Below are 22,211 nucleotides of genomic sequence, written 5' to 3'. Positions count from 1 at the left end.
TGTGTGTGGGTGTTTTTAAATGTAAAACGTAAACAATTTGTATTATCGTCAAGGTGAGAAAGGCGAAGAATTTTTTTTATTTCTGATAAAGAAATTGAAAACTTTTTTCTGATAGACGAAAGCAATAGGCATGCATTTGAAATAACTGCTACTCTGTAGTGAGTTGTGGTTCTTATGACCTCGATGACAATGTCAATCATAGAAACAATTTCAATTATCCCTTTGTCAGCTAATGCTTTATTATAAATGGCAAATGCGACCATAATATCAACTAATTAATTCTTTTGCAACCCTATAATTTTCGTCTTCTAAATATAAAGTATGCAAAGCAAATTCATCTAGTACATACGAGCACTGTTCCCAATAAATCTTGCTTAAAATTTGCCTTACGACCGGAGTCGCCCCTCTTCCATTTTAAAAAGAGCTACAGCACGAATAACACAAAAACCTAAAACACTTTAGGTTATACGGTACGTACACTGTACGGTATACACAGTATAAACATCACCCAAACGTTTTCAAGTCTCCACAATCTAGAATATAGTGTAACATGCTAGCTACTACTACACCACCACCGCGCGCTCCTGGTAAACAATTCATTTTCCCGTTCCACAATGTTTTTCTTGTTATTTAGTTTAAAATTTAATTGGCTCTCTAATGAATTTGCTTTATAAATTATATAAATAAAATGGATATGTATATAGACATACGTATATTTACGTTTACATCTTGAGAGCGTTTATTGTGTTCTTTTTTTCCCATTCTTTATTATATGCTACACATATGTGTTCAATTAAAATTGTTTGTGCTGGTGGCACCAAAGGAGAGTTGGAAGTATTATGTGTACACATAATTAAGGAATAATAAATAAATACATCGTTAATATCAGATTTAAAAACATTTTGAATGGATTTCTGTCCAATCATTTTTTGTTGTTGTTGCTTCTTTGTTGGCCACTAATGAAGCATACATGTATGTATATATACCGAACCTACAATGTAACATAGAGTTCGTATTGAACCGAATTGACCATAGAAACATCGATGAGGAGAACAGTGATTGGAAGGACTGAATTATGGTGAATGATCAGACGAAGTGATAATATCAAATCGATGAAACCATCCAACAAAAATTTCAGAAATGGATGGTGCTATCGACAACGATGACAGGAACAAACAAGCAATGAGCTCCGTCTTGTGACTTTTTATTTAGCAAAACGTTTCCTTAAACGAATGAAGTAAAAGATTTTTTATGAAAAACTAGGCAACACTTTAAACAACAGAAGAGACAGATTTATTAATTAATCAAGATTCGTTTGCAGTTTCTGAAAGGAAATTCGCAATTCTATCGGAAGTTTTGAAAAATTTCAACATCATTCAGCATATCCAGTTTGGGACAACAACATCGAGATACCTTTTCCAACAATAACTTGGATTGGATACACAGCAAAACAGAAATAATACACTAACTCGAATACTTGCCATGGAAATTTCGACAGATTAAATTGATAATGGATTCAATATCCCACTTCGTCAACCATCTGATCTACTGTACGTGTATAATGACATTGAGCATTGAACGAGCATACAGTGAAGCAACCTTGGCAAAAGGTAAGACCCAATTATACGTATTGTATGGTAATTTAATTAAATTTATCATTAACCGATAATTGATTATGCTTGCATTGAATGCTGTGTATACGATGAAGTCTATTATATATTATTCTCAACGCTTGGTAATTAGGAACAAGATATTTCAAGATATTCAATTTAATGAAAGAACATTCGTCGTTTACAGCAAATCGTTCACAGTATCAAAGGTTTTCTCATAATTTCTCTGGGCTTTGGTATTATATATTTTATTGGAAGGTCACAAATGAATGGTAGCAGTGCTTAGACTCACGCATATTGTTTGCTTGAGTAAAGCAGCAAAACTACACTAATTTAGTTGAAGTGAAGCGAATTTCGCATAGCAGTAGAACAGGTCAATAATCAAAGTACACTAAATCAATTACAAGCGATAATGGATCTTCAATATATGTTTCGGCTTTTTTCTAGAGAAACCTCCCACAAAATTATCTAATCTAGCATCACATTCGCAGGTACCTTTTTATTAGAAAAATCGATGTTAGCGTTAAACTATGATTTATGAACGTCCAATTTTGAACCTTCACTTGAAGCGATTACCTTTGACAGATAACTTTTGAGATATGCAGACGAAATGGAAGTTTAAAAAAATTGATAAAGCGTAGACCAAAAGTGTTAGTACACAAAAGTATTGGTATACAGTAAATGACCGACTTTTCTGCTTTCCATCTGCAGAGAAAATATGGCGGTCTGTGTAGCCTGCTCATAAAAGACCTTGGGTAAACCACGGTCTAATTATTGTATGTTCTAAATAAAGACCGTGCTCATACAAGACCTTGGATAAACCACGGTCTAGTTATTGCATGTTCTAAGTAAAGACCGTGGCGCAAGTCCCCAAACAACAAAAAAACCCTCTGGCATAATTTATTTGTTTGTTTGAGTATTTACACGGATACCACTAAGCCTTGTTGACCAATATTAAATAGTACGAAGAGTCACAATTACACACAAGAAGCAAACATTAGTCAATGCCACAAGTTTGTTATACACATACAGGCGAGAGTAGTACATGTGTCAATTCATAAACCTTAAATGCACAGAAAGGTATTTTTTATCAATTTTTTCTTTCCTACTAAGTCCCCGAGAATCTATGCCAAAGCAACGAAAATAAAACAATTTTTCCGGTTGATATCCATATCCCATAAGAAATAGAATAATTTCTTTTATTATTATGTTTGTATTGATTTAATTTACTAAATTGCTTAATGCATGTAATAATACTGTATGTTGTGTGCATGTTGAATATGCTATGTACATGTGTATTGAATAGAACATCCATATTTTATGCTGTCGTGTACAAAGCGTATATAATACATATACGTTCATGTTCATTCATTACTTATATGAATGAGGAGAAGTTCTTCGTGCAATCTTTTTACCGAATCCAACAGATTATACTCGGAGCTTTTTTTCCACAAAGAGTGAAGAGCAACAATATATGAATACCAAAGTTGGTGTAGTGCTCAGCGACCTACGTCTACATTTCTTGGATCTAACAATTTCGTGAGTAATAAACGTGATGAATAATGTGTGTACCATCCATACCAATACAGTCATAAATAAAGGCATAACGATAATAATGATTATACATAAAGATGTATGAGCTACTCAAATTATATGGGTTAACATGGTATAAGATGCACCCCAATTAGGGACGGGAAAAAAACGTGCGTATGTCGTTAATTAAATTTTTTTCTTTCTTCATAACACTATTTGATTGTTGGATTATATCGTGTTTGATTGCAGAAGAAACAGAGTAATGAGATGTTGTTTAATTTATATTATTACAGCTGGCCGTTCTTTCCCTGACTAGAGGTACATGGTGTATAATATCATGATTGTGTAAAAGTTTGCTACATTTTGCGGATGAACTGGGTTAAAGAAAGTTCTTCGATCACGTTCGATCACTTGTTTCAATCAACGTTTTTGATTTTTCCTATTTGTTATAAAACATTACCAGGAGTTTTTAGCGATGTCGATGTCATAGAACAATAAATTATATAGGGCTCTAAGGTAAATTTAGGGATTTTATTCTAAAAAAAAAATTGTGAGCTTCAGGTCGTTATAATCTATTTGAATCGTTCAATTTTAATTGCCTCATTGTTCACCATGTTTACTACTGAACCTTTTAGGAAGAAATGATGAGCATGAGCTCTTGTTATAGCAAAACATATTGTGATACGAAAGAAGTAAATAATTTTCCTTCAAACATCAGACGATACTTTAAACAAACGATGTAACAGATTTAACTAGGCATTCGATTTTAAGTGACTACTTACCAATTCTTGTAGTTGAGTCATGCAAAACAGCAGTGATCAGATGACCTTATCTTATCCTGAAATTAATAAAAAAAGGATTATTAATATAACTATAGTGGAGATAACCTTTAAAATAGATTAATTGAAAAGGTGGTTCATAAATTTAAAATGAAGGGGTTGTGTACGCGAGTGCAAACGGAATCCTCAATTTGTCGAGATGAGCATGAGCAACCACTTTTTTCAAAAGTTTGGCTGTTTTCGACAAATTGGGGATTCCATTTTCACCTGTGGTAAGAGAGTCTTAATTCCAAGCCGACAATCTTGTTTAAAATACAGCTAATTTCCAGGGTCATTTGTAATTAAAATTTATTTGCCAAATCCCTTTTTTATAGTCATACGACCGTTGATTTTCCATTCCTTGTTTAACCTTTTTTAACTCTATTAATTTCACCGACATAAACTTAAGCACACATGTTCACTGCATAGCAAATAAACAAAACAACAAGACCTAAAATAAAATGCCATTTATTACAACCACATTTTTTTTTTCTTCGTTCGTTCGCTTTCTGACTTTGTCGAGAGAGCATTTATAATAATAATATACTTTTTGAAGCAACATATTTTTGACACCTGATATTATTCAAAGTATATAATTAAATTGAATGACTTTGAAATTATTCGTTTTTTTTAATCCTCTCTGCCATACTTCTTCGCTCCAACAAACGATTAGGAAGTAATTTATTAATAAATACATAATTAGGTTTGCTGCGCGTTTATTTAGTTCACCATTGTTCTAGCAACGTATAAGGAATAGAAATGAAATAATGTGACGAGTCTATGAGTGTGTACTTAGAGAGTTACTGACATGGCAACAGTAACACCAATTGTGCATTAAACTATCGAAAATATTGCCCGAATCTGTCCGCATACATTTGAGCTTCCCTAAATTGTGCTTATTTGTTTATTTTTTGTAATGACCGCGTATACTCTAAGCAAATATGAACTAGATGCAGTTGTGCGATAAATTTTCCGATAAATGAAATTGTTAATTTGGTGAATTTTGGAATGTAATGTAATTACACAAATTTCCTGATTGTTTTGTGTGAGTAATCAACTTTTATAATATCCATACGCCAGCTGTATAATGTTTGATCGAATAATTCAATTTTATTGGGTAGTTTATGCAGCTATGCTTAATAAACACATTCCATTAAGTCTTTGTAAAGACTACACGTTTTCAGCGAATAGCAATAGGAAATTGAAGTTTTAACAATTTCGGTGGAAACGTCATTATGAAAAAATAGTTATTTACATAACGAAGGGCAAGTGATTCTCATTTAGGAGTATGCTAGGCCTCGAAAATGCACATAATTAGTTTTTTTTTCAAGAATATTGCAATAGGACTTTATTCAACTATTCAGTTCTCGACATAAATTATTCTTTAGAATGTGATTGAGACAGTTCATTTTTGTCATCACTTTTCCTGTGTTCAATAAGAAACACATTTTGCTACGGCACCTTACAATCTTAAAAACCATTCTACCGATTCGACATCATGCATACGCCCTCCAGCCCTACCACAAAACAAATGAAAAAATAATGCTGAAAGGCTCAAAAGCACTCAACATTCAAACACATGACGATAAGTTTCAATCAGTGTCCATTCTTAATTAGAATTCGAAAATTGATGCAGAAACACCCATTACACATTTTCGAACATTCTACTTATCAACCGTATTATAATCCATCACTTTATACGATAAACGTACGACAGACGTTATCAGAGCTATTAAATTAAATATTATTCTTGTTACGTAATTATATATCCTCTAGTCGATCCAATTGAGAAATACCCCGAAGCAATTATTCAAATTGAAAATTCTTGTAACCAAGACTTTAATATACACATTTCTACCATCATCATCGGCCCATCAACCGATGTAAGGTACTGAAATTTCATGTTCAATAATAATCAATAGAACCGATTCTGATTCGAAGATAATATACGATTTCGTTTTCGAACATTGTCTAAGACTTACATAATTATCTTAATTAAAATTGAGGATGTCCCCCGTACCATATGCATGTTTTGTGGAAAATCACACAAAGGTTAATTACAACTTCAATCTTCATTAATGCAACAAGACGACGTATGTTTTGGTTAGAGAGCATCGTACAGAGATTCATCAAAACAGTAAATCTATATAAGGTATATCTTCACACTGTCTGTAATTCAAACATATCGAATCCATATATTATACCTGTGTACGACCAAACGTATAGATAAATGTAATGTTAATTTATAAAGGACGTCAGTATACAAAATTCAACAATATTTCATTATATCGAATATGGACCATCATATATCGGTATGTGTATTTATATATGGCTTCGGCGAGAAGAGAACACACTATCCGAATATTTACTTGAACGCTATAATTTGAATGGTTGAACGGTATCGAAAATATTCTACCGAACAGTATTTTGCATGTACAAAATTATAATCCCCTACAGGTATCAAGATCACGAAAATAAAAAGTTTTTAATTAAATTTCAATCGAAACAACATGAATATTATAAATTCGAAAAGGTAATTAATCAAGTACTTAAACCATTATACATGTTCAGTTTTGCAGATGAATGAGAGAGCGAGGCTTGGCCCGATATTAATAAACCATATTTCGTTTTATTATAATATAGATTCCGTTCGGCGAAAGGTATGCGCTGCTATTATATGTACATAATATTCTCGACTACCCCCACAGCTAAATCAACCCACAATTTTCTGCCAAAAACTCAATATTATACGTTTGAGCTACATCTCACACCACCTCTCACTCGCTCTCCTCGCATTCATACGCCATAAAACACACACATAATAATATATATGAAGTAGATGTGAACACTCATAAATTTTGACTTCAATTTAATTGATATTATGTGGCCGTGTTCATAATAGTTGTGCGGTTGAAACGTAATTAAATTCATGTGTTTATTAATTTCCAGGATAATACACAATTATCCCTTATACCGGAATATATGTCATTTATATGTCTCCTATGCGACTATCCACATATGTATGGTATACTATTATACGAATATACTCTTTCACATGATACATATATAACAGTTACCTATTTTGCGTTTATTAATATTATTGCTAAATTTTATAATTAGAAAATTTCTCATTGCTGTGGTGGAGAATATATATGTATGTATAGCTGTAGGAAATTTGCTCTAATGAATGTGCATCGCAGCAACGATGCCATAATTTTGCAATATGAATGGTCCCAGTCCCTCTAGGATTTGCAATATTCGTTTAAAATATTTCAGAAATTGTTCACAAGTCGCATAACGAAAATGAAACTAATAATTAGCGATACAGCAACGAGATATAATGGGTAGGTACGATTATAACGAAGATAGGGGATTGAATGTTTCGTGCATTTTTTTGTGTTTGTCACCAATTCAATTTGGTTCGATGTTGATGAAGATGTAAGCAAAATGTTAAGTTTAGGTGAATAAAAGAATAAAACATTTTCGATAAGTTAAAATTTGATATTTTATTTAAATTGATTAAAATATGTCGAAAAAAATGTAATATAACTAATAGCACTCACGTTAAAAAAGAAGTTTCAGAACTTCGGAGGAATGTCTATTTCGTTTCTCTATCTGATACATCTATGCGTTACCATGTAAACTTCAATTGCTTTGCGCGACTCAGAAAACAATAGTATGTTGTTTTACAAGTATTATAATGTTGATTTTTTCAGCACTAGACCCAAGTTTTTCAAAATTGGGTCGTGTGCTGAAAAAATCTCATTACAATACGTGTAACACATCATGCTTTGTGCCAACCGAGAATTGAAATAGACAAGAGCACAAAAAATCATAATTTTCATTGTAAACAATCACTCTTCAAATTTGATCGATCACATACACTCATACAAATTCCATATCAACACTGCTTTGAGTGTTGTAATATCACATCAAACGGGTGCTGAAATAAGTCACTTTACAACACTAAAATGAGTGCTGAAAAGGGTCGTATTTCAATTCTCGGTGACACAAAAAAAAGATAACTTGGGTCTAGTGCTGAAAAAACCAACATTACAATACTTGTAACACAACATACTATTGTCAATTGTGACGTTCTAGAGGATCTAGGATTGTTTAGAATGAGATAGAGAAACAAAATCGATATTCACATCAGTTAGGACTTACAACTAATCGTAGTGCGGATTGAATTACTTCGCGAAATATAGATGAAATACAAATAATTTGAAGAATAAATTTATCAAATTTATTGATTATACCGTGATACGCCTGTCATCGTTTTCCATTCCAAATACACGAGTAAGCAACTGGTTATTCTTAAGTTAAAAGTCGACTTAAAATTCTACCATATGATTTGAAAGGAAGACTGAAAAATTAAAGATTTATTCAACTGTCAAACTTTAAACATGAATAACATTATAGGTGGACATCTTTTTCGAATGTCCTCTAAACGAATAGACAAACGAACGATGCTCAAAACATAATATTCCTCGATATTTGGTCCTAAGTTAAGCTTTTAATTGAATACATTAAAAGCTAACTTGATTACAGATTATCAAAATATATATAAATTACACACATTAAATGTGTTCAGCATCCTCCCGGTTCATTAGCATGTGTTTCATGTGTGCATTCAATAAATAATTTAGATACAGAGAGAGCTAAAATGTAGCAAAATTGTTTGTATTTTGCATCGAATCATTATAAGTAGTGCACGATTATAGTTTCTGATGAAAATTTATAATTAAATGGATAATTATTGCTTGTTGCAGCTAAATGCTAACAATGGTTTATGCATTTGATGGTTCAGGAACCAGAAATTTATGCTGACGATGGGGAGCAATGTGTTTTGTTTACTTTATTATATTCAAAATGTATTGTATGTTAAATTAACTAACGTAAATCAGTTCTCCATATCAGCATATCCATATAGCAGCTTGAGACAATAAAAAAGATCAAAAATCTCAATTCTATTAACTACATATAACAAAGCATCAGATAAAACCTAAATGGTGACCGTGGCGGACGATAGCGCAGCTAATAAATTTTAATTTGTTTTTTGTCCCAATTTAATGATAGAAAAATTCAATTTTCTAATCAGGACAAAAAAGAAATATTCACCGCTGCTACCACGATTACAATGTTAAATAGCAACGATAATAGCTTTCGAACGGTTATTTAAATAAGTGACGACGAGAATTAAAAAAAAGTGACACGCTCACATTCTCGCTGACTATGAGACAGATAAAACGCTTTTATAATAGAAGAGAAAAAAGGTGCTAATTAACTATAAAACTCGAAAAAACAGATATTTCATTTAATTTAATAGTTAATTTAAAAGCGACATGAATCTCAATCCTAATCAAGTGGCACATTAAAGACATACAGAAAGAGACACAAACGACACAAGGCAAATAATATACGAGAAGAGGTAATTTAACGTAAAGAATGTTTTGATTTAATGAAAAATTATTTATGTGACCTTTATTCATGCAACATTCAAACAAAATGTCACTCAATGGTGTATGTTCAATTGATTATTTTTGTTTTTTTTTAAATCTGAAATTAGCATTTGATATAAAATTTTTGCGAACAATCGCCATTGAGACGGAAATTTAATGAAGTGGCATAAGTCGTCATGTGTTGTGAACGTATAAAAGACTTTTTTCTCTTATTTTCAAATAACGCGAAACCGTGTTTTTACAGCGCTAATTTTGAATGCAATTTAGCCGTATACCATACAGCTGCACATATTGTATATTGTGCATTACACGGTGCCGTATATAATGATTGTGTAAACAAATTTGTTTTGCAGCCACATAAAATATATAAATTCGATGATTGGCGTAATGAAATGCTGGTAGCATGATTATCTTTTGCTAATTTAAGTTAATTAAAAAAATATATATTTTTTATTTTTCGTCAGTGGCAAATCGTTAACACATCTTGGTGGGCTGTCTTTATTTCGATTTTAAACGAGGCATTGCCCTTGGTTGCTTTAGTTGCAAGTCATCAAGATTGAATGAAAATTACACCACTGAATGAGAAGTCTTTGTAATATTGTTTGGAAAAACAATTTTGTTGGGTTATCTTTTGATACAACTTCGATACCTTTCGCAGACGGTAACATAAATAGAACAAATTTACTCAGATTTGACGAATGATAATTACCTACTAAGTGAATCATGAAAATCTGTAGGACAAAAGATTTTTTTTGAGAGATTAGTGAACTTATAGTGATCAAATAGTAACGTTTTACATGAACACAAGGTTTAGCTCGTCACTCTATAATAATTTAACCCCTTCGGTTATCGATAACTTTTAACCATAAATTCATTCGTGAAATTTTACTTAACTACAGATTTCCAAGAGCTTTTAAGCCAAACATTTAACGTTTATTGTGAAAGTCCACAAACAAAATGTTATTGTTCAGTACATCACACAGAAATCTTACGATAAATTATTAATGATTACACATAAACATCTTTGTCCGTATATATCAATCAGTTCGTTACACACAAAGTTCAAATTTATCAAATTTTACTACTAAAAGCACTAAGTAGAACCAGATTTTAGTTATACATTGCCTGAAGTGCAAACAAAATTGCAATAATTAAGTCTATGCTACAACGACAGAATCAAGTCTCCCAACATATAAAGGATAAGTTTTCGAGACTTGAATTTGTTAATAATTGGTCTTTAATGTGTCTAGCGAACTATAATATTAATTAGAAAGCATCATATAACTTTGAGTTACACACATTACCCCGAAAACTAGATATATATGTACATAAAACAGCCACACTACACACATACTCTGATTTGACGAAAATTTTCGAAACTTAATTTTCTTGTTTAAATTATGTTTGCACAAACGTTTGTTTATGTGGTTTATATTATGTACACGTTGTTCTTCTTTAGACTGGCCGGGGAACAATGTTCTATATCGCCCATATTATATATTTAATTTTCCACAAAACTGAGTATGCAATTCTAAAATACGATCTATAATGCATCGGAATAATACAACACGATATGTATATCCCAGTACACTACACGTAAAATGTAGATAAAATTTAAACTACATAATAGTTTTCAAGTAATTAAAATTTATAGTGAATTATTGCAAATTGATTGAAATCAATAAGCACATTATCGGCTTAGCACTTTCGAGCATGAATTAAGCATGCCGTATAGATCGTACATATACACGGAAATCAATTAACAGTTGCTTTTTATTGGGAATATTAGTTAGCATTAGTTGATAATGAATAGTAATAGCTAATAGCTTTTTTTTCATTTGATAGAAGTAAATATTGTTCACTGTTGTTTCGCTGCTGCACCAAAATACGACGTAATTTCTGAACGGGAGAAATGTAAAAATTTACATAGCAAAAAAGTTCATTAATATCAAATTTGTAGATTGCGAAACTTTTGGGAAAAGTGAAAAAAAAGAGAAATTCATCGAATAAGGGTAGTAACTCCAGTGTAACGTGTAGCTCCAGTTACACCACCTAACTATTCGTTATATTTTCTACAATTGTAAAATTGTTCGTTGGCAACCGAAAGTTTCTGTAACAAAATTTGGAAAATACGATGTGAAATATGGCGCAAAATTAATAGACAGAAGTTATAATTGAAATGTTGCAGATTAAATATTATAATACAAAAGAATTGCATTGCGGCGTGTCCATTAATGCAATTTTTCGGAGAACATAACTAATTTAAATCTTAATGTTGCTAATTGAGTAGTGACAGAGAGTAAAGTGCATTTTTAGTGTTGTGAGGATTTCACATCAAGAACAATCATTGAAATGTTATTGAACGGAAGATGATATTTTCATACAACGTGAATTACGACCTTCATTTTCCTATTTATTTGTAAGATGAATGGAATAGTTTCACAAAGGGCAGATTCCGCCAATAACGGTCTGTTGCGCAACAATTTTTAAGACTAAAAACTCTAGTTTCAATAAAAAAAATCGTAATTTCAGGCATTAGACTGGTCCTTTCTCTATTGCCTCAAAGTGTTAAAAATTTGATCTGAGGTCATACAAAACTATTGCAATTGGCGGAAGTCTGCATTTTCAAACCCATATTCTACGGCGATCTCCGCTATCAAAATTTTTTCTTCACCAATAACGGATTTGTTCCATAGTTTTTCACGGTCTATCGTCTCCAGCAAGTTTTATTCGTTCACCATAAAAACTCGGGCGTCCGCTGAAAATTTGCCATCAGCGAACCGCCGCGTTATGTGGGAGGAAAACTTTCGGGGATGAAAAGAACCGGAAAAACTGTGGAACAAATTCGCTATTGGCGGAGAAAAAATTTTGATAACGGAGAATTGCCGAGGCTCTAAAGTTCCAATTCAAAAAAATATGCCCTAAGGAAACGATCACTGCATAGGTCTGGGCATAGCTTAACTAGATATATTAGAACCTGCTTCTACTGCTTCTAGTTCTTTGGTAATTTTCAGAATTTCCCAACTTTAAATTGTCCCTTAAAACGATGGATGGAATATTATTTTACTGTTTTACTATATAAAACATGTTGCACAAACGCAATGTAAGGTTTTGCTAAGCAAATCTCTATCCTAATTATTACCTTCAAAAGTTTAATCAAATACGAATCGTTATCAATCAGGCTGATTAAGCCCACATCAATATTTGTCGTTCTTTATCTTTGCATTTTTTATGATCACTTTCGGGAGCTCAGAATAAGAAATCGTCTCAAAAATAGTGCCAGGCTTGTTCACTAACTTACTCTAACGATGTAAACCATTTTTTTTTTAATTTTGACGGGCAATTCCAATCAATTTTTCTGTGTTTGAATGCTCAATCTGTGGCTATTCATTTACGTAATTTTCATGATACAATTTCGCTGATTTTTCGCTTTTCATTTTTGTTTTTGTTCAAAAATCTAAAGTCTAATGCAGTCGAATATACATTTTACTTGTTTGAATTGGAATTATACCACCGAAAACTAATTATGAGTGCATCGTCTAAATGCTGAATGTTAAACTATATGATAAACAAATTGAAATTTTCCATTTGAAAATTTAATCTACCATTTACACACACATAGAGACAGACAGTATACGTACATTCAATTCAATATTATATATTTTCACTAGGTCTAGTACTACAAATTATATGCATTCCCATTTGTCCTACCGCTACTGGCTGCCTGTATTATATATAAATGTAATATACCAACGACACATCCAGTATAACCTCAATATATCGTACCGTATACAATTCGAATAGTCCAGAGAGCCTATAATAAAATCAGTAGAATCAATAGCCAAATTAACATCCATATTCCATTTTGAATTTGCAGCTAATCAGTCAGATTGCTGATCAATTCATTTAATTTACCATGCCCCATTGTCAAGAGTAATTAAATATTAAATTGAAAAATAGGTGATTTCACGCATTATTTTATTATTTGCTGATGGTACACATACAGTAAGTGTGGTATGCGATATCAAAGCGTAGCATACAAACTATATATACAATTAAATACAACGTTTATAGCACACAATGTAAATCACTCTGTTTGCCTTTGTGCAGAAAGCTTTGGATAAATTAATAATTCGCGTTTTATTACCACAAACATCAAATGCTTTGTCTGTGTTATATTATACATATATTGAACACCGAAAGCGAATACGTACGTTTGTATGTATGAATTGGATATTTCTTAATAAATTAATTTTAAATGTATAGGTATTTCCACTTTATTCTGGCTGGATATGACGACAAGGTAGTATATTTTATTAAGAAGGCATATTTGATATACTTCATAGTAATTAAAATAAATTGGTTGTGAGGGGAAAGGTGTGTGTTTTCAAATTAAGATTTATGGATTGAATAAACGCTTTTTTTAATTCGATCGAATTCGTTTCGTTTAGGTGTGTATCTGCAATTTGAATCCATGTGAAAAGAGTCTTTAGTTGTATGTAGAGTCCGTGCGAAAAGAAAGTTGACCTTGGGTGTATCCGGTCTTCGTTTTTTTCACTTTTTTACAACATTTTGATCTTACCATGATTGTAACCTGAACAAAACCACCCCACGTGCCGATCAAAAGCAAACGAAACCATCCGATTCAGACATAAAAGCAGTATATGAACAACTGTTGGACCAAATGCCTTCGCGAGTGTCAAAATCAAACAGGATAAATTTCATACAAGTTATTAATACAACATGCGTCAAGGTCGAATTGAATTTGGTATGGAAAACAATATTGTCTGGCGTAGTATTCAATTATTGTCGTAAGCAGTATTACACAAGGTGAACCGATCTTATTGATTTTAAAATTTGTGTATTGAGTGTGTTTGTGTGACAGTTCTGTTTTCAGTGCGCACACCTGTGTTACTCAAGTCAAACGCTCGTTAAATTAAAAAAAAAAATATAGACAAGGAACTATTCACACGCGAAGCTCAGTTTCTAACCAAGAAGATTTTTTAACACGTGAGGCAAATGATTGTGGAAGAATTTTAGCAATACATTTTCAAATTGACATCAATTCAATATAGCTGATTGAATCAACTTATTTACAATACAGACCAATTGTTCTCCATTTTTCTGATAAAGATACAAAAATAGTCTAATTTGGCAGATGGTCTGGGTATATGAATGACGCATAGTTTACCGGAATAATCCAAAGTAATGTTAATGTCTGTAAAGACAACACGGCGGCATGGACAAGAGGAAGTAGGGAAATCGTTGAACTATGACGCTTTTGAATTTGTTTATTTGATTGTAACTGCTAAATTACTTATTCAACATTGATTACCGAATGCCATCAGGCTTTCCAACGAGACGATTTCAAATTTATGTTTTACAAATTCAATTAAAATCTAATCATTTTTATTCCCATCATCATGAGGAAACCTCCTCTTCCATTAGCAAAATTCCAATTATAATTTGGCGCACCCTCCTCTCGTTCTCTTCTTTTTTCACCATTAAATGCCATAACTACCTAAACATAATAAAAAAACCATTTGGCCAACATTCATATTACGAGAGTACATTTAATTAATTAACTTTTATATTTCCATTATACCAATTATATACGTTAACATTCTCTTCTGAAAATGAAAATGAAAAAATTGTAATCAATAATCACCGTAATAGAATAGTTTTGAGACAATAATGCAACAATTTCAACATCAATTTCAATTAATTGAATTCACTCGTGTGTGACATTCTTTTTCTACTCATTCTACTCGATGGAATTTTCATCCATGGTATTAGATTAGAGCGAGGTATGTGTGTTATTATTGCTGGTGCTTGGTTTTTGGTGATACAATCAATTAATTGATTTTCTCAAAACTAAATCTAATTCTTTTTAGGTTCGTATTATATAGATTGATATAGCTTCAACGCATGAACGTATATTGGATTTTTTTTTCTCTCTCGTCGATTGGATTTATTGAGGTATTTAATATGACAACAAAAAAACAAGCAAATTAATTAATCTAAAAAGAAAATTGTTTTCGTTGCTTGAAGTCAACCGTGTGAAAACAATTTTTTTGGGGGAAAAAAGTTTAATTTCGTTCAATTCAATTTAATTTTTATCAAAAAAAATTAATTTGAATAAAAATCAGTTAAGCTGCAATGCACTTTAGTTCAGCATGTTTTTGTGTGTAACAAAATAATGAAACCAGTTAATACAACAGCGAAACACGACCTCTACGGGTGCAATTTAAAATGTTCAAGTCTCAAGCAATTCATTAATTTTTCTTTAGAATCAGAGAAAGAACTACAGACACTTTAAAGTGTGGATTGGGATCTATTGTGCCACTATTTTAATGGACAGTTATAGATGGAAATGACACGGTGACGAGTTGTATCTGTTTTCAGGAACAAATTTTATTAGGACTCTTAAGTTCATGCTTCTGAGGTTTGTTTTAAGTTAATTTTGATTGATTAGTAAATGTCATAATCAGAGAGAATCTTAAAACAACAATCTTTCTGACGAACATTTTTTGGCACTAACAACATCAGCACCGGTGAATGAACGACTCTAATAAAATATAAAATAATTTTCAAGCTAAAAATTAATTTCTTTGGGATTCAGCACGTTATGGATGTGATTGTTGAAAAAATCAACAACAAGCGATTGCAATAAATTTACAGAAAGTTTATCAGTCTTTAGATCCATGGTGGAAGCATCGATACATTGGAGACATCTTTCTCGGGATCGGATTTTATTTTACGTAAGAATGACTAGACATTCGTCCATTTATAATATATCCATTCCTCTTCAATAATCATCCAAAAGCCATAAATTATTTTTATTAAAATTTTACCATAAATCAAAACATAAATTATTTTGTTATACAACGATGCCATCAAATACACGTAAAATAAAATTTCATCAGCGTATTTTTATATATATTACAATTTATACAAACACTAAATGCGGTATTGTAATCTGGTTATAGATCTGTTATATACGATTTCATATATGCGATATAAATACGAATAAAACTGCGAAAGCGCATGTATAGTATAGACATAGTCCCATCCATATATCCCCCCAATTTAAAATCAGAACAAGTCTGATTTTAATAACACCCAAATGAAATTTAATTAAACCCGAAATTGAACCGCTTCTCAGAGCTAATTACAAAAATTAATTAATTAATACAATTTCAGCACCAAAGTGCTTTTAAAACATAAAAATATACAAGGCTTTTAAATGTATCGAAATAAAAAAAAAGAGTAAAAAATAATAAAACATTTAATTGTTGTTTTTTTCTCTGCAATTTTTAATTGCATTTTTGCTTTTTTTTTCAATTTAAAAAAATGATGATATTTTCGTAGTTTGAATTTCACTTTGTATGCGAAATTGAATCTAGAATTTAGTTCATTTTTAGAAAGCTCATAGTCCTCGACACTTTCATTAGATATATGATTTACGTAACTCAAAACGGTTTTATTCTAAAATAAAAAAAACTTCGAAATTTTCAAAAGAAATTTGTGTCCAAAAATTATGCTTTAAAGATTCGTGAGTTCTAACGTGGTAAGACATCCTATTGTATATCTTACTTAATTCAACTTTTACTTTCAAGAGAAACCCAATGAAATGAGAAGTGAAAACACAAAAGTAAAATGAGAAGTTTGTAGCGATGAAAGCAATCTGTCCTGCTTTTGGAAACTTCTCATGATATGGCAGGATAAAATTAACGGTTTCCCTCCACTTCATTTTCTAAATACGAGCTACAGGAAAATAAAAAGAAGGAATGAAGTGTATGATATGTAAGTCTGTGCCTGCAATGCTCGGAACTACTCAAAATAAAATTGTCTCCCTTCGTTAACAAATAACTAACCGAGTTAACACATCTAACCTTTTGGATGTGTCAGTTTATTCTTTGTACATTATGCAGTAAAATCCACAAAAGCTGCAGATTTTATCACATCTTAGTTTCTTCCAATTACGATTTAGCGAATGTACGTTCCTGCGTGCAAAAATTGTCCATGCACTGTGATTCGTTTAACTCTCTGCAATTTCTTTTTAGATTTTTATTTTAAAGCTTGCTAGCTGAGAAAACGACAAATTGACAAGCAAGATATCTATAAGACGACCAACTTAACAAGTTAATGGTCGTATGTGGATATTACGGTACAAGTTCTTACGAATTGGAGTTTAGTATCTCCAGATTCAAACGCTCATTCTCTTAGCATGGACTTTAAATTTACTATTTTAATGTTGTCAGTTCCTTTATTGTAAAGGATTTTTTTTTAATGTTTCATTTAACTACATAAACATTAACATGGAATAAGAACTGAAAAATTCCCAATTTTCAACCATAAAATTAACATGGAATCTATTCACAAATTGGATTAAAGCCTGCTCGGTTGAGGAAATATTATTTCTATCCTTTATCCCATATCATGTGGACTTAAGACTTCAAACAGTATTTTCATTGAATTTACGAATTTAATTTTTTTTATTAACCCCACAACAATGTGCTTAACACCTGTTTACCTGCAAGGCACAACCGTTTCTTTATGCTGGATACTTATGTTTTTTATGGACATATTTTCTCTGTGTGTATTTATTGCGCCGCACGATTTTGTGCTCACGATTATGGTGTAGGTATAGATTAACGTTTTATAATTGTGAATACATGCCGGCAAAACAAATTCTTGTCTCAGTTTGGTATGCTTTGGAGGCAAAGTCGACGACAGCGTCCTAGTGATGTAGAGATGAGAAAAGTTTTGCGAGACCAATGCTTGCGACTACATATTTACGGTATTTGGCATGAGCAGCTAGCCGGAATGTTGAAGAAACTCAGAAAAAAAACATCATCACCTCCACACCATGTATAATATTATCATAATGAATCTCTTCACGATCGGAAAGCTTTTAATAAACTTCCTATTTGATTATTAATTAATTTTAGTAATCAGCCAAAATAAATATGTGCCTAGTAAAGCGTGTGAATGAAAAGCCAATAATTTATTATATATACAAAAGTGCGGCATATAAATAATTTAGCACACCTCTATGGTGTGTGTAATTTCATTAAACATTATACGAATATTTATCCCATAAATTAAAATCAATTCACTTTAATAGTTAATTATACCAATATTAAATGTTGGCAAATAAACAATAACAAATATTTGCGCTTATATTAATCAAGTTTGCTAACTTAAATTGAATGAATAATTTTTTTCTTTCTGTGTGGAACGAAATATTTTTTTTTGATGATTAAGATTACACACTTTAGATAAGTCATAATTTTATGTCTAATTTCAAATGTTATGGACATTGAATTAGCAGCTTAAAGATTTTATTTTTCATCATTTATACATTTATACTATACACAAGACGAACCAACACGTATTTTATGCTGAAGATTCTTATAACTACTGTTAACAAACGCTTTCCATAGATTGTAAATTCAATGGAGATGAGTTCATTTTTTACCGATAAACGTTTGTGCAGAGCATGTCCTTTGGTTCAGAGAAATTTTCGAATTTTATAATGGCGTGTATTGTGCCGTCCAGGGCATATTTTCAAATTTATTTTTTTAATTAAATTTTTAAAAATTTTGATACTTTTCGAATAATTTAATTTGTTTTCGATAATTTAGAAAATTTTAATTAAAAAACGGTGTGAGAAGAATCTCAGGGAAAAATCAACCGTTCTTCAAGTCCAGTTGCTGTGACAAATATAGTCAAATTTGTTTTCATTTGAAAGCTTTGAAAATTACTTTTCTACACTCACGGAATTTTGAAAACCGACAAATTTTCTGTTTCTGTGTTTTTCTCGAGTTTTTGATTTCTCCATATAAAAATGCATGTAAAATTCACAAAAAACCAGTAAACTACAAAACAGAAAATGTGTCGGTTTTCAAAATTCCATGAGTGTAATAAGCCTAACATTGATATATATTTTCGTATTTACAGCCACTACATGACCATTCTATAATTTTCAAATATTAATTTTTTTACCAGATACACCAAATTTGTCATATCTTCTGATACAGACTTGAGATGATAGGCTTGTCATCAAACTTCAACATCAAATTTGACCATATTTGTCGTTGCGAATAATTTTCGAATGTTAAACCTCTGACTTGAACTGCCATAAAAGTTCATGAGGCCCTTCTGAAATCTACTGCAATCTACTACCTGCTTAGAAATCTGACAAATGGGTACGTTTTTCGTATTTTACGGTTGCACGTTTAATTTCAAACTCTACTGCAAAACTCGAGTTTATAGTTTTTGAATAGATTTCAGCAAAAAAGGAGTTTCAAAATTAATTTTTTTCGAACTAGACCTTTATGTGAACAGATCACGATACGAAACAAAATTGTGAATTATTGTCGCATTTAAGCATAATTATTTGACGGTGCCCTAGGAGCTCATCATACCATCGATTGAGGACATATTTTTAGTAGTACAAACAATGACGACATCATTGTCTTACAAATCTGTACGACATTGTTCATAATTAACACATTTCAATTTCGTGTATGAGTGCTGCAATAGACTTTCCGCCTAATGTGCATAATTTCGCCGAAAACGCCAAAGTGTATAAAGCAATTTTGTGTTGCCGAAAAATCTATCAAAATATAATAAGAAAATTCCATGCAACACAAAGCTCCGTAATACACTTAACGCTAAACACACCAAGAGAACCTCTTTTATTATGTATTTAGTAATTTGTACCAAAAATTATCCTTACTGCCTTTTATACGAAATAAGGCACTGCTGCTTCAGTCCAAAAAGCTATACACATAAACACCATAAATGTGGTGTTAAATGAGAACGAAATGAAATTTCCTTATCTAAAATGTTATTAGCAGACTACTTAAGATAAGAGAATGGAAGAACGGTAATGAAATGAGCGATTTTGTTTTTGGAGCTCAAATGTTTAATTTAACGTTCGTTGGTTGTATATTCCATGTTATATTATATATACATATACAATACTGCCATGCACACACCATTTTTAGTGTATTTCATCTTGAATACATTAAAATGAATGTATGGTTAGTTCGCTGGTTATAGAGTTCTTTATATTTTTCGTATATGAAATATTTTAATGAGATTTTGGGGTCGTTGCTTTTTAATAATACGAAAATGATTGCTTTTAAATTGCAATGTGTTTGAAAATACAAAGTTGTGTGTATGGACCGTATTATACACTTATCTTGTTTATAGGGTTACACTGGGATAGATTGAATGGATTAAATCCAAATTAATGTTTGTTTTTATTACATTTCCCACTGTTAACTATGCGATTGGATGAAATTGGTTTTTGCAAGGAAATTTTTGGAAACCCATCAGACACTCATTTCTCGTTTAATTTTATATTAGTCGTCTCGATCCATTTATACACGGACGATTCTTGAATTAAATACAGTCAGAAAAGAAACCAATTCCATTGATTAGTCCAACGTCATCAGTCAATATTAAGCAAACCATCTAAATAGATCCAAAACAAACAATTTCGAATTAAATGAAATAAAAGTGACGAGAACACTCATTAAAATTTATTGCTTACTGAGAGAAACTTAAGAGGGTTGTTACAATGTTACACGCGTTAGAGACAACTATCATATCGACAGAATGGTAAAACAATTAGAGTCTCTTCAACGCCATCATATACATTGCTTTTCTCACACCAAACACTTAACATGCCATCATAATGGCAATAACACCACTAGGCAACACATTTACTTTGTTGTTTGTTCGGTGCGATTTTTTTTTTGTTAGTTCGCTCGTTCGTTGGCTATGGCTATATAACGCTGTGGAGATGTACTCGTGTACATTATCTATGCGGGAAGTGCTAATTATTTCTCGTAAAAATAAAAGAATCTGAATTTTCAGTGGGGAGCATTTGTATTTTGCAACAGCGATCGCATAACTGCTTTATTCGTCGTATTTAAGCTTTCGAAAAGATTATGCAGTTTCCAATGCGAACACATAAAATGGGATACCATCTAAATTCACATTATCTGCAAATTAAACGAGAAACAACATTTTTCTATCAGGCTATCGTTTGGCATCCAGCAGTTTTCATCTAATTGTTTAAAACGATTTTTTTCTGTGCATGTAACACAATGAGACACTTTCTACGAGTAGAAAGGAGATATTAAAAGTAAAAATTTCGCATAAAACTTCGCACAAAAAAATTAATTTTGGTAACAACATTCGGTCAACTTGTGAAGCGATTGCAATTCTGCGGGATATCGACTAGTAAGTTGTCATTTTATATAAGATAGACTCAGCTACCACGTTTTTAGAAAGTGTAGCAGTTCTATGACTATTTAAGGAAGAAAAAAGAGGCTCTCACAGAAGTGTGAAATCTTTCACTTCTGTGAGAGAACAGAGCACTAGCAAAATTTTAAACAAAAAGAAGGTGAAAGAACCAATGACACCGGAAATTCTCACCTAATTTTACAGATACAGTGTTCTCAATAATGCAAAAATTTATATTTCACTACCTTAATAACCGAATGACAAATCGTTATTCGTACGATCATACTCAGATCGATAAATTCCCATAAAGATTGTTGCTTTTGTTGTAAATGGTTGACCGTTTAGTAGATGTTGATTGTAATAGAGATCAAACACTAAAATGTCGACAGGCAACAAACTATCAAACATTTATTTAAATGCTCTATACCCATCATCATCATTTATAATACACCAAAGTCACCGGAAATAGAAATATTGAAGTGTGAAATTATCACAGCTTTTACAGTGTTCATTGACTTTAT

General features: G+C 31.6%; 1 protein-coding gene across 1 annotated transcript in view; it reads right to left on the bottom strand.

The window, feature by feature from the left end:
- The window catches only part of LOC119076331 (LIM domain transcription factor LMO4), a 75,658-nt gene that overhangs the window by 33,724 nt on the left and 19,723 nt on the right, over nt 1-22,211 (bottom strand). The window contains exon 3 of the mRNA XM_037183014.1: nt 3,926-3,981. The gene's annotated coding sequence lies outside the window, so the exon portion shown is untranslated. The remainder of the gene's footprint in view (nt 1-3,925; nt 3,982-22,211) is intronic.

Source organism: Bradysia coprophila, unplaced genomic scaffold (assembly GCF_014529535.1).
Source record: "Bradysia coprophila strain Holo2 unplaced genomic scaffold, BU_Bcop_v1 contig_232, whole genome shotgun sequence".
In the NCBI taxonomy this organism is placed as follows: domain Eukaryota; kingdom Metazoa; phylum Arthropoda; class Insecta; order Diptera; family Sciaridae; genus Bradysia; species Bradysia coprophila.
Note: the sequence above shows the minus strand (reverse complement) of the source record. Positions and strands in the feature narration are given on the sequence as shown.